Source organism: Lygodium microphyllum, chromosome 23 (assembly GCF_053477565.2).
Source record: "Lygodium microphyllum isolate KBCC chromosome 23, Lygodium_microphyllum_v1.1.10, whole genome shotgun sequence".
NCBI lineage: Eukaryota > Viridiplantae > Streptophyta > Polypodiopsida > Schizaeales > Lygodiaceae > Lygodium > Lygodium microphyllum.
In genome coordinates this window covers 101,146,262-101,160,589 of record NC_141157.1, presented here as the reverse complement: position 1 = coordinate 101,160,589, position 14,328 = coordinate 101,146,262, and the positions used below count along the sequence as shown (strand labels likewise).

At 44.2% G+C, this 14,328-nt stretch overlaps 1 protein-coding gene and 1 pseudogene across 3 annotated transcripts in view; one reads left to right on the top strand and one right to left on the bottom strand.

Annotated features, from left to right (window-relative positions):
- Positions 1-14,328, bottom strand: part of LOC148016532 (uncharacterized) — a 105,896-nt gene that overhangs the window by 29,566 nt on the left and 62,002 nt on the right. The window lies entirely within an intron of this gene.
- On the top strand, positions 4,171-12,310 carry LOC148016534 (uncharacterized; annotated as a pseudogene).

Here is a 14,328-nt window from a genome sequence, read left to right as displayed (position 1 = left end):
GAGGAGAATGGCATCTACAAATTGAAGTCTTCTTTAGCTCTTACCTCTCAAACACAGTCTGAGCTATGGCATGCTTGGTTTGGCCACCTGAACTATGAGTATCTTCGGAAGGCGTCGCGAGGCTCGCTTGTTCAAGGTTTGCCGAACATAGTGATGAGCCAACAGCCATGTGTCTCCTACATTCGTGGAAAGCAGCATAGGGATGCAATCCCCAACAAAGCTTCGAGGCGGTCTACTTCACCTATGAAGCTTGTATCTACGAATCTTTGTAGCCCGATGAGGAATGAGTCCTTGAAAGGGAGCTTGTACTTCATGTTGATCATAGATGACTACATCAGGATGACATGGGCCTACTTGACGCTGAAGTCGGAGGCTTTCTCCCACTTCAAGGATTGGCTTCTCTTCAAGGAGAACTCATCAGGCCGGAGATTGAAGACCTTGCGATCAAACAAGGGTGGTGAATTTATTTCTAATGAGTTTGCTCGTTTTTGTGCAGATGGAGGCATTCACCAAGAGTTTGCTAATACCAACACTCCTAAAGAGAATGGCATTTTGGAGCGGAAGAACGGAAGTGTGATCGATATGGCACGCACCATGATGGAGCACCGCCAGTCACCTCAATTTCTATGGGCCAAGGCAGTGGCTACTGCAATTCACATCCTAAATCGATCCCTCACATCGGCCGCTCATAGGATGACACCTTTTGAGGCTTACTTTGGGACTAAGCCTGATGTCTCTTATTTCAGGATCTTTGGATGTGATGCCTATGTGCACATCCCGAAGACGCAACATGACAAATTTGAGGCGGCTTCCCAACGACAGGTCTTTGTTGGCTATAGCTCCCAGTCCCAAGGTTATCGCTTGTATGATCCCGTAAAGTGGTATGTCTCCACGAGCCCAGATGTGCAGTTCGTGGAAGTTCCGACCATAGAGGGGGGTGAGGAGTACCCCGTACTTGGAGATCCAAGGGAGAGTTGGGCTCCCAAGATAGTTCCTTTGAAGCCAGAGCCTCTTGATGGAGATTCTTCTTCACATTCTAAATCTTCTCTTCCACAAGCTACCCCAGTGGAGATCCCGCCGGTGAATATACCCGAGTCTTCAATAGATGGGGAGCGCCGCTGGGCTCGTGACACACTCCGTGGTTCAGGGATCGAGGGGGTCCCTGAGGAGTGGGAACCACAGGATGGACCGCAGAGGTCACAAAGGCACAAGGCACATTCTACGGAGCTCATTTGCTCTAACTATTGTTTGATGTCCTGTGTTATGCAGCATAGAGAGCCTACAACACTGAAGGAGGATTTACAGTCTGATCATTGGCAAAAGGTGATGGAAGCCGAGTTAGAGGCTATTGAGCGGAATGGCACTTGGTTCCTTGTGCCTCGTTCCTCTCATAAGAAGGTGATTAGTATCAAATGGGTCTTCAAGACCAAGTACCTTAGTGATGGCTCGTTGGACAAGCACAAGGCTGGCCTTGTGGCTAAAGGTTTTGCATAGTGGCTAGGTGACTTCCATGATACTATTGCCCCTACATCTCGCATGGCGACTATTCGTGTTGTTCCTACCTTGGTTGGTCATAGGAGATGGCCTATTTTTCAATTGGATGTGAAGTCGGCCTTCTTGAATGATGATTTAAAGGAGCAGATCTGTGTAGAGCAGCCTCCTGGCTTTGGTTCCTCAAATGGGAAGGTTTACAGGTTAAAGGAGGCCTTGTATGGCCTGAAGTAAGCTCCGCTTGCTTGAAACGAGAAGATTGATTCGTTTCTCCACGCCAAGTTGGGATATCGACGCTCTAGGGCCGATCCGCAGCTTTATGTGCACACTTCCGAGGGAGGTCGTCTATTGTTTGTTTTGTATGTTGATGACTTGATTGTTGCAAGTGATCATACCCTGAAGGTCGAAGAGACGAAGGCAGCCCTACATCAGAAGTTTGAGATGACGGATTTAGAACTTCTCCATTTCTTTTTGGGCCATGAGATTTATCAGTCTCAAGAGGGGGATTTTCATCTCTCAACAGAGATATGTACAGGAGCTCTTAGTGACTTTTGAGATAGAGGATTGTCGGTCCATTTCTACTCCTATGGATCCTAACTAGAAGGCTACTTCACACACAGATTCTCCTTTGGCGGATGCTACTCACTCCTATCATCAACTAATTGGATCATTGATTTGGCTCCTCAACAGATCTATGTTTTGTTGTGGGTCTCTTGATGGGTTCATGAGTGCACCTCAACACGTGCATTGGCAGGCTTCTCAAACGATACTTAAATTTCTAAGAGGGACCTCCGATGTCACAAGACTGTGACAACTATTACCTTTTTGTTGATTTCTTTATTACTACTTTATTCGGTTTTTCTTTTTTGGAAGGATCCCTCTTGAAATCTAAACGCCTGAGTTGTATGGCCAGTATGTGAAACGGACAGGAATGTCCAGTGAGTCAAGACTGGACAATTAAGATCCAGTACAAGTCTGGAAGAGACTGATGGCACTGTAGATTGACAAGCCTGGAAGATACTTGTGAAAGTATATATGGACAAGTGTGTTGAAGAACTAGCCTGGAAGAGACTAGTTCAAAGTGAAGATAGACAAATCTGCAAGAGATTAGTCCATGTGGGATCATCAGTGGAAATTCACTTTCAATTGAGCTACATTGCAAATTTGGATGTAGCCATAATCTGCAAAGATGGTCAGAAGACTAGTGGGGATGCAATGGAAGCAGCTCCCAAAATTTAGGGAGTTACTATTTTTGGACCCCAGAATCTATTCACGTCATTATCTTCGTTTTTGCACGAGGATTAATTCTCTGGTCTGTGCCGAGGTCAATTTTTGCACCGATCATAGAGAATTTTAGACCGAAAGGTTTAAACAGGAAAATTGTTACATGTATGCCATGTGTCACAATTTGGGCATAAATTCCCAAAAGAGAGAGAGAGAGCAGCACAAAAACGAGTTTCAATGCATGAGGGGCAGATTGGAGCATGGAACTCATGGGGCTGAGGGCAGATTGCTGCAAACACATCAGCTATGGAGGGTACTTCTTCATCTTTGGCTCATGTACTGAGGTTGAGCTTGCTCCTCCTAGGTCACTCTCTCCTTATCTGAGTAGATGGATTATGTACAGTGTTGTGGGCTGATCAGATGGATCATGTACAATGTTGTGGGTTTATGCATAATTGCCGAGGCAAGAGCCTCTTGAACAGGTACAGGGTTTGCTAATTGCATTCCCAAGCAGATACTTGTGTGGAAAACGCTGTTTTCCTGAGATTTCTCGCGTGAAATCTTGCAGGATTCAAAGGGCAAGTGGCCCATAAGGTGCGGGAGCCCGTTGGCTATGCACACAAGTGATTGGCAGGTAAAACAGGGCCCAAAACAGGAAATTACAGCCTGCTGTATATTTTGCAGGTTTAGGTTTTTGGACATTTTTGGTGTTTATTTGCTCCAAAAGCTTCAAGGAAGCTCCAGGGACACTGTACGTGTATTTTGGAGCAGTTTAAAGACAAAAACCAGAAAATTCAGCGCGCTGAATTTCTTACCAGGCACTTCATTGAGTGTGTTTAGGTGTATGGAGGCACCTATTGAGTAGGGATAATGACCATGTCAAGTTGTACTGCCGTTATGCTGTCGAAATCAGGTTGGAACTGTGTTTCCTTCTCCACTTTGTACAGGGACAGCTTGTAGGCAGGTTATAGTGGGATTATCCCTTTGTTAATGAATAAAGAAATACCGCAAGGGGCGCCTGGGCCGGGCCAACAGGGTGTCTGTGTTGCAACAGCAGCATTCTAGCTTCCTATATTTCTTCTTGGTTCTGTGTCTTTAAGTTCAAGTAAAGTGGGCGACTATGAATTGGGTGAAAGCATTTATATATTTTGGTTGTACACTACCGCCCTTTCCAGTGTGAACAGGCCGGTTTCATGGTTCCATTGCCGGGACATGAATCACTTTTTCCCTAAAGAGTGAGCCAAGGTCTGTTTGGGTGTAGACACAAAATTGTGCATTACGGCTGATAGAAAGGAAGACACCAAAGAGGAAGCGTCTTCATCATAGGAGATCCCTGTTGTTCATGAGGTGGGAGAGTCTTCTAGACCTCCACAGTTTGTTACTCCTCCTGTTATGGTTGAGCCACAAGTTCTTACGGCTTCTTCTATGGATGAAGACATTTTCAAGACTCAATTAGTTGCTGCTGTGAGTATGTTTACTCAAGTGATGCAGAATCCAAGGTTTTTGGCATTTTTGCAACCCTCTCTTCCTTTACAGCAAGTTGGCCAATCTGCAAAGATTTCAGATCCAGTAGAGATCCAGGATAAGGGTAAGCATGCTGCAGATTCAGTGGAAACACCAAGGCAGCTTGCGGAGTCAATGGAGACTCCAAGATTCGTTCCGACTGTCCAGGAACAGGTGGCGGATACGCTAGTTACACAGGCATTGCCAGTTCAGCTCACCACTTTACAACAGCCAAATGTTGGCTTAAATGGACAGGGAAGCAATTTTCAAGCTTTACCACAAGTTTTCCCACCGACCTCTGTACATCTTGGGTACTTTGGAGGTGGATCTGTATTTCAGAGTATGGCTGGTTATGCGCCTGGAAACCAGATTTATGTACCAGGAACAGTGTTTGGGGGTACACAAGGTTTTATGCCAAACCCCATGTATGGCAATATAGGCATGCAGCCTGGATTTCAGGGAGTTCAGGGCAGTTTTGGCATGCCACAGGGCACTTTTGGTATGGCTGATTATCAAAATCAGCAAGCAAGTATTGTGTCTACAAGCCCTGTAGTCAGTGGTCCGGCAACTTCCATGCCACCTGTTAGTGTTCCTATGTTACAGGCATATCCTACGAACCCTTTGATGGCTCATGAGAAGCCAAAGCCATACAAGGAAGGTGGTGCAGCCGTACAGTTTGACATCTTTCGAGGATTTGAAGATAGGACTAAGGCTCTCTCTCTTTCTTACAGCAGTTTGATGCCGCATTTGCAGGAGGGAACTTTACAGAGCCTTCTAAGGTTCGGAAAGCTACCATCTTTCTTAAGGACAATGCTAGTCAATGGTGGAGTACACTGTTGATGCAAGGACACGCTCCTGCCACTTGGACTTACTTTAAGCAAGTATTTGCTTCTGCTTGATTAACCAATGAATTTGAGATCTATGTTATGTCAGCTTGGCACAATTTGGATGCATCTAAATGCAAGGATCTGGAAGATTATAACAAGAAGTTTTGGGAGGCTTTGCTTCCAGTTACTTCTTAAAGGGTTGTGCCATTGACCGAGCAAATAGAGAAATACTGCTGCGGGCTGCCCAAGGAACTCCGGAATTATTGTACAAAGACAAAGGTCGCCACTTTGACTCAGTTAATTGAGAATGCCAGCACAGGAAATGCATTATTGCTGGGACAGTCAAGTGGTTTTGGGGGCAGCATTAAACAGGACAAATCTGAGAAATTTTCAGCAAAGAAGCCATTTGGTAAACAGGTTTCTCAGTTTTCTCAAAGCACACGTAAACCTTGGCAGTTCAAGAAGAAGCCAGCCAAGTTCTTTGAACAGCAGTCAAAGGACCAGAAGAAGCCTTTTGTCCGCAAGTCTCTTGAAGAGAAAAAGGCTTTAATGGCTGAGAGAAAGTGCTTTATCTGTGAGCAGACTGGTCATATTGCGTCTAATTGTCCGGACAAGAATAAGAGACCAGCTGATGATGATAAAGAGGACAGGAAAGGAAAGAAGCCCAAACCTTCAGCAGGTTTAGTGCCAGATATGCTGGGAGACAAGCCACACTCGGATGCTAATGAGCTTTGCAGAGCTTGGGGTAAAGTTAGGGATCAACATGTACTCATTTTCTTTGATCCTGGAGCTAAGGCAAACTTTATCTCACCAGAGTTGGCTTCTACTTTGGGCATCAGAGCAGATGAGATGGGCTACACAGCAAAGGCAGGGTTGGCATGTCCTGGCCACTCAGAGTCTGTGACACCCATTCTTGGAAAGCTACGTCTTCATATACAGTCTTGTGTTGATGCAGAAGAATTTTATATCATGCCACTTGAAGGCTGTGATGTCTTGTTGGGAATGCCATGGATGTTCAGAAAGCATGGTGCGTTGGATGCCTTTAACAAGACACTGACTTTGGAACATAGGGGAAAGACTCATGTGCTTGATGTGAAGCTTAAAGGAGAGTATGTACCTGTTGTATCGGCTTCTACCATTACATCTGTAATAAAGAATCATCTTTCTGCGTACTTGATTTTTGCACGTGATGTCAAGGATAATGATGAGTCAAATTTCTCTATGTTAGATAGAGACAGGTCTGCTTTCTTGTCTCAATTCAGTGATTGTTTTTCTGACTCATTACCATCACAGTTGCCACCAGAGAGGTCTGAGGATCATGCGATAGATTTGGTGCCAGGTAGTAGCCCACCAAATAGACCTCCGTATAGGGTTAGTGCAGCCCAACAGAAAGAGATATTGAGCTAGGTGAATGAGCTGTTAGAAAAAGGGCTGATTCAGCCAAGTTCATCTCCCTTTTGCTCACCAATGCTCTTAGTGCAAAAGAAGGATGGCTCTTGGCGCATGTGCATAGATTATCGTGCATTGAACAAGAGTACCATCAAGAACAGGTTCCCCATTCCAAGAATTGACGACATCCTTGACCGTTTGGAAGGAGCGTCAATTTTCAGCAGGATAGATTTGAAGAGTGGATACCATCAGATCAGGATTAAGCGAGAGGATGTGCATAAGACTGCATTTAGAACTACGTTTGGTCTCTATGAGTTCTAGGTAATGCCATTTGGACTTACTAATGCTCCTGCTACATTTAATCGAATGATGGACATGATTTTTTGTCCATACAGGCAGTTTGTTGGTACATTCTTTGATGACGTGATTGTCTTTTGAAAGAATGAACACGAGCACAGAGAACACTTGAAAGCAGTCTTTGATGAGCTTCGCAGTAATAGGTTGCTTATCAATGGCAAGAAGAGTGAGTTCTTCTTGGACGAAATCCAATTCCTGGGGCACAATAGTGTCAAAGGATGGTGTCCGAATGGATCCTGCTAAGGTTGAAGCAATTAGAACATGGCCAGATTTGAAGACTGTCCATGATGTTAAAAGCTTCCTGGGTTTGTGTTCTTACTACAAGAGGTTCATTCGCAATTTTGCAGAGATTGTTTCACCTTTACATGCTTTACAGAAGAAAGGAGTCTCTTTCCAATGGGCACAGAAAGAGATTTCAGCTTTTAATCTTCTTAAAGAAAAGATGACTTCTAGTCCAATGATCATTCTGCCAGATCTTAGGAAGTCATTTGTTGTTCAGTGTGATGCGTGTGGCAATAGCATTGGTGCAGTGCTAATGCAAGATGGCCGGGTAGTGGCTTATGAAAGCTGAATCTTGCAAGGGCCAGAGAAGACTATGCAGGTCTATGAGAAAGAATTGTTGGCTATGATCATGCGCTTTCTAGTTGGAAACACTACCTACTTGGGGCAGATTTTGTTGTCCAGACAAATCATCAGACATTGCGTTATTTCTTAACTCAAACTAAGCTGTCAGAAAAGCATATGCGTTGGGCAATCAATGTTCCATTTTCAGATTGTGCATGTGGAAGGCAAAAAGAATGTTGTGGCTGATGCTTTGTCAAGGAAGCCACAAATTTCAGCTGTGTCAATTCCTTATCATCATGAGCTTGATGATATGAAGGAACAGTATGCTGATGATGAAGATTTTGCAAGGATCTTTGATCAGCTTGTCAATGGACAACATCATGAGCATTATCTTCTCAAGGATGGTTTCATGTTGATGCACGGTAGACTATGTGTGACTACGCCATTGAGACGGAAAGTTATGACACAAAGTCATTCTCCATCGTATACAGGGCATCGTGGTATTGATGCAACAGTCAAAGCAGTAGAGACATTCTTTTATTGGCCTACTTTAAGAAGAGACATGGATGCTTTTGTGCAGCGGTGTTTGATTTGCCAGAAGGTCAAGTTTGACAGGCAAAAAGCACCAAGGCTTTTACAGCCATTGCCTATTCCAGATAAACCATGGGAAAGCATAGCTATGGATTTTATCTTTGATCTTCCAAGGACACAGACAAGAAATGATGGAATATGGACTATTATTTGCAGGTTTAGCAAACATGCTCATTTCATTCCTGTCAGGAAGAAGATAAAACCAGATCTGATGGCACGTTTGTTTATATGCAATGTCTTCAAGTATCATGGTATGCCATAGTCTATTGTCAGTGACCGTGATCCACGGATGACAAGTCTATTCTGGAGAGGCATATTTAAGAACATGGGCACAACACTTAAGTTCTCATCGTCATTTCATCCACAGACTGATGGACAGTCAAAAGAGGCAAATTCTACTATCTTGGATCTGCTTAAGTGCTATGTGTCAGAGCACTCAAAGTGGGAGCAGTATTTGCCTTTGGTTGAGTATGCATACAATAACACTGTGCATTCATCAACAGGCAAAGCCCCTTTTGAAATTGTTGAAGGTGGTAAAAGGGTTCCTCCCATTTTGCATACAAAGAATAAGATCTTTCACGCAGATCAGTATGTGTAGAGTATGGATGAAATGTATCAGAAAGTTAAGCATGCCCTTGAAAGGACTCAGGCAAAGCAAAACAAAGCTGTTGATCATCACCGTCGTGAATTGTTATTTTCACTTCGTGATTGGGTACTGTTGCGGGTTGAAAAGGCACCCTTAAAGAAGCGAAAAGGCAAGGAAAGTCTTTTCGCTAAGCTTAGTATGCGATACTATGGGCCTTTTCAAGTAACAGAGAAGATTAATGATGTCAGCTATAGGCTGAAATTGCCTGACAATTGGAAGATTCATAATGCTTTCCATGTAAGTCTTCTTAGCCCTATGTGGGTAATGTGCCAGAAGATATGCCAGTTGAGGAACAGCCTGAAGTTGAGGAACTTGATGAAATTCTGGTTCCAGAACAGGTACTGGCACACAAGGAAAGGAAAGTGAAAGGCAAGGTTGCTAGAAGGTATTTGATTAAGTTCAAGAACTATCCAGCTATAGATGCTAAGTGGACGGACGAAGGTGAACTTGCAGAGTCACCTAATGTGTTGGAACTTTACCTTCAAGTATTTCGCTTGCAACCTACCTTGACCCCTTGTATCTCTAAAGCTGAAATAGATTGTCAAAGTGACAATTGCTCAAGAAAGAAATTATGTACAGAAACAGATTTTGTACAGGTTAACACTTATTGTGTCCATATGGTTTTCTCAGTGTTAAAGAAGTAAGTATTGCTTGCAAGAATACAGTTTTTACTTCTATTGAATTGAATACATGTTGTAACAATGGTTACTCGATCGGGCATGTGTTCTGTGAATTGACTCAGTGGGGATATCATTTTGATGTACCGGCCACTAGATCTCTAGTCAAGGTGATGTGGAGTCATCAAATGAGAATCTGCCACTATGGGGATATCATTGTGATGTACCGGCCACTATATCTGGAAACAGTGATGTGGAGTCACATGATGATAGTCTGCCATGTTTCACAGTTAGAACATACATGTGTTAACAGTGTGTTCAGTACACAATATTGACCGATAGCATGTATGTGTTGTACATGTGGTGACAAGTGTAAGTTCACTGGGTTAGCTGGAAGCATGTATGACATTCATGCAAACGAGGACGTTAGCGATTTCAAGAGGGAGGTATGTCACAAGACTGTGACAACTATTACTTTTTTGCTGATTTCTTTATTACTACTTTATTCGGTTTTTCTTTTTTGGAAGGATCCCTCTTGAAATCTAAACGCCTGAGTTGCATGGCCAGTATGTGAAACGGACAGGAATGTCCAGTGAGTCAAGACTGGACAATTAAGGTCCAATACAAGTCTGGAAGAGACTGATGGCACTGTAGATTGACAAGCCTAGAAGAGACTTGTGAAAGTGTATATGGACAAGTGTGTTGAAGAACTAGCCTGGAAGAGACTAGTTCAAAGTGAAGATGGACAAATCTGGAAGAGATTAGTCCATGTGGGGTCATCAGTGGAAATTCACTTTCAATTGAGCTACATTGCAAATTTGGATGTAGCCATAGTCTACAAAGATGGTTAGAAGACTAGTGGGGATGCAATGGAAGCGGCTCCTAAAATTTAGGGAGTTACTATTTTTGGACCCCAGAATCTGTTCGCGTCATTATCTTCGTTTTTGCACCAGGATTAATTCTCTGGTCTGTGCCGAGGTCAAATTTTGCACCGATCATAGAGAATTTTAGACCGAAAGGTTTAAACAGGAAAATTGTTACATGTATGCCATGTGTCACAATTTGGGCATAAATTCCCAAAAGAGAGAGAGAGAGAGAGAGAGAGAGAGAGAGCACTTTTTAGTACCCTAGTCCGGGGATTTCCCACACGTTGGCCTACGGCCCTCGTGCCTCTTGTACTCGTGTAATCATGTAATCTTGTACTTTTTTCGTAATTAATACAATTACCTTTTACGAAAAAAAAAAGAGAGAGAGAGCAGCACAAAAACGAGTTTCAATGCATGAGGGGCAAATTGGAGCATGGAACTCATGGGGCTGAGGGCAGATTGTTGCAAATACATCAGCTATGGAGGGTACTTCTTCATCTCTGACTCATGTACTGAGGTTGAGCTTGCTCCTCCTAGGTCACTCTCTCCTTATCTGAGCAGATGGATTATGTACAGTGTTGTGGGCTGATCAGATGGATCATGTACACTGTTGTGGGTTTATGCATAATTGCCGAGGCAAGAGCCTCTTGAACAGGTACAGGGTTTGCTAATTGCATTCCCAAGCAGATACTTGTGTGGAAAACGCTGTTTTCCTGAGATTTCTCGCGTGAAATCTCGCAGGATGCAAAGGGCAAGTGGTCCATAAGGTGCGGGAGCCCGCTGGCTATGCACACAAGTGATTGGCAGGTAAAACATGGCCCAAAACAGGAAATTACAGCCTGCTGTATATTTTTGTAGGTTTAGGTTTTTGGACATTTTTGGTGTCTATTTGCTCCAGAAGCTTCAAGGAAGCTCCAGGGACACTATACATGTATTTTGGAGCAGTTTAAAGACAAAAACCAGAAAATTCAGCGTGCTGAATTTCTTACCAGGCACTTCATTGAGTGTGTTTAGGGATAATGACCAGGTCAAGTTGTACTGCCGTTATGCTGTCGAAATCGGGTTGGAATTGTGTTTCCTTCTCCACTTTGTACAGGGACAGCTTGTAGGCAAGTTATAGGCACCTATTGAGTAGGGATAATGACCAGGTCAAGTTGTACTGCCGTTATGCTGTCGAAATCGGGTTGGAACTGTGTTTCCTTCTCCACTTTGTACAGGGACAGCTTGTAGGCAAGTTATAGTGGGATTATCCCTTTGTTAATGAATAAAGAAATACCGCAAGGGGCGCCTGACTTAGGGGCCAACAGGGTGTCTGTGTCGCAACAAGAGCATTCTAGCTTCCTGTATTTCTTCTTGGTTCTGTGTCTTTAAGTTCAGGTAAAGTGGGCGACTGTGAATTGGGTGAAAGCATTTATATATTTTGGTTGTACACTACCGCCCTTTCCAGTGAACAGGCCGGTTTCATCCAACCTCAAGATTTTCTATCCACCAGCTATAGGTGCTTCTGATCTTGTTCTTGCATGTTGGAGTGATTCACATTGGGCTGGCGATGTGGATCAAAGGCGGTCTACTACAAGTAATTGTTTTACCTTGGGTGCTAGTGCTATTCTCTTGGAGTAGCAAGAAGCAGCCCACGGTAGCCGTATCTTCGACCGAGGTAGAGTATCGGGCTGCCTCTTCTACCACATGTGAGACTGTGTGGCTTCGGTGGTTGTTGGAGGAGCTTGGCTGCCCCCAAACTTGTCCTACTATCTTGTGGTGCAACAATGAGAGTTGCATTGCCTTGGCACAGAAACCCGTATTCCATGTCCGGATGAAGCACATAGAGATCCAGTATCACTTCATCAGGGAGAAGCTTTTGGATGCAACCACTGATGTGGAGTATTGTAAGACTGAAGACAATCTTGCAGATTTGTTTAGAAAGGCACTTCCCCAGGCTTTACTTCATCGACATTCCAGATCCCTCCATCTGCTGCCTTGTCCAGGCTCTCAGAGGGGGTGTTGAGAGTCATCTCCTGCCACATCAGCAATGCCATGTGGCAGTTTTGCCACATGGCAGTAGTCTAACTGTCCATCCGACTACAGTTGGCTGCATTAAATGCAGCCAACTTGATTATTTCAGGTATTTTTCAGGCATTCTTTTCAGCCTTTATAAGGCTGAGTTTCCAACAGTCTTGTATACTTGTATCTGACAGATTTCAGCCTGCTGGTGACAGAGACAGCACTCAGGGATGACTGAGATCGAAGTCCTCAAGGCGGAGACGTACGCAGATATTCTCTCTGCATCCTTATATGGCATTCTTCACTACAGATTTTCTGTGTTTCACTGGCTCTTTCTCTCTCTCTCTCTTCTCTCTCTGTTCGCTCTTTGTCAAGGTCATTCACTTCCGCATTGCTTCACTCTGACACTCCTAAGTCCTCTAATGATCAGGTTACCCTATTTCTTAACAAGCTACCAAGAAAATATTTCCATTTTGTGCAGCAAGTGATTTCATAGCCTCAGATGCCCACATTTTATGAGTTTAAGTGTCAACTGTTGCACTACGCACAGTTATTCAATCAATTTCATAACACATCCTCGATAGAGGGGACTCTTGTTGCATCTTCTCAAAGGGAGCAGCAGGGCAAGGGCTCACAAAACTCAAATCAAAATGAAAATCAAAATAGAGCTAGTGAATCCCAAGGAAACAATCAATCCACACTTAAACCAGGATGGCAGAATGTACCTAAAAAGAACAAGTATTGTCAACATTGTCAAAAGGCTAGCCATTATGACGACGAGTGTCGATTTAAGGTAAGAGATACACAGCCAAAATCTAAGAATTAGACCCCCGCACCCCAGTCGGGTAAACCCCAACAAGGGAAGCAAGGTGGTGGCAACCCTCAACAAGGGCAGAGGCTAGACTCACACTGCTACCAATCCATCATCACAATCGGTGAACTACTCAACTCCAGAGGGTTTGTCTAATTGGTTTGCCGAGGCCCACATCGTCTCCTTAGAGACTAGGATGGCAGAATGTACCTAAAAAGAATAGGTATTGTCAGCCTTGTCAAAAAGCTGGCCATTATGACGACGAGTGTCGATTTAAGACAAGAGGCACACAACCAAAATCTAAGAATTAGACCTTGCCACCCCAATCAAGTAAACCCCAACAAGGGAAACAAGGTGGTGGCAACCCTCAGCAAGGGCAGTGGAGAGACTAGACCCACACTACCACCAGTCCGTCATCACAATCAGCGAACTACTCAACTCCAGAGGGTTTGTCTAATTGGTCTACCGAGGCCCACATCATCTCCTTAGAGACCAGGATGGCAAAATGTACCTAAAAAGAATAGGTATTGTCAACCTTGTCAAAAGGCTAGCCATTATGACGACAAGTGTCGATCCAAGGCAAAAGGCACATAGCCAAAATCTAAGAATCAAACCCCCACACCCCAATCGGGTAAACCCCAACAAGGAAAGCAGGGTGATAGCAACCCTTAGCAAGGGTAGTGGAGAGGCTAGACCTACACTACTACCAGTCCGTCATCACAGTCGGCAAACTACTCAACTCCAAAGGGTTTGTCTCATTGGTCTGCCGAGGCCCACATCATCTCCTTAGAGACATCAAATGCGAATCTTGTTCATATCTGTGAGTTGCCTCCTGATGAGGTGCCTACAGGCTTGCTCGTCACAACCGAGCACGTGAGTACTTGTTTGGCTTGTGGACAGTGGAGCTACCCAGCACATGACTCCTAGAGCGGACATTCTTATTTCCCGAGCATCTACAACCGGGAGTGTCTGCGTAGGAAACAACTCCTCAGTCACGATTCAAGCCTAAGGCCGCGTCAATTTTTCCACTGACCTGGGTTCCTATCTCGCTTCATTTGTCTATCACATCCCCAGCTTGTGGTGAACTTGTTGTCTATTTAGTAGCTTTGCCAGTTGGGGCAAGCAGATTTCATCACACCAACCACAGTCAAGGTCCTAGACTCTCAGACTAGTTTAGTGATTGCTCGCAACAAGACACAGCCTAATGGCCTTTACCACATGACCCACTTTCTTACCGAGCCGACTATCGATAATTCGGAGTCCCATCGCTTCCAAGCTTTGGCTACTATACGAGAGCCCACGAACTCTAAGTGTCTTTGGCATTTTCACTTAGGACATCTTGGCTACGACTCTCTTTATGAGCTGTCACATCAGGGGATGGTTGAGGGCCTTTTATACCTAAAACTATCTCAAGAGGTCTGTAAAGCATGTCAACTAGGTA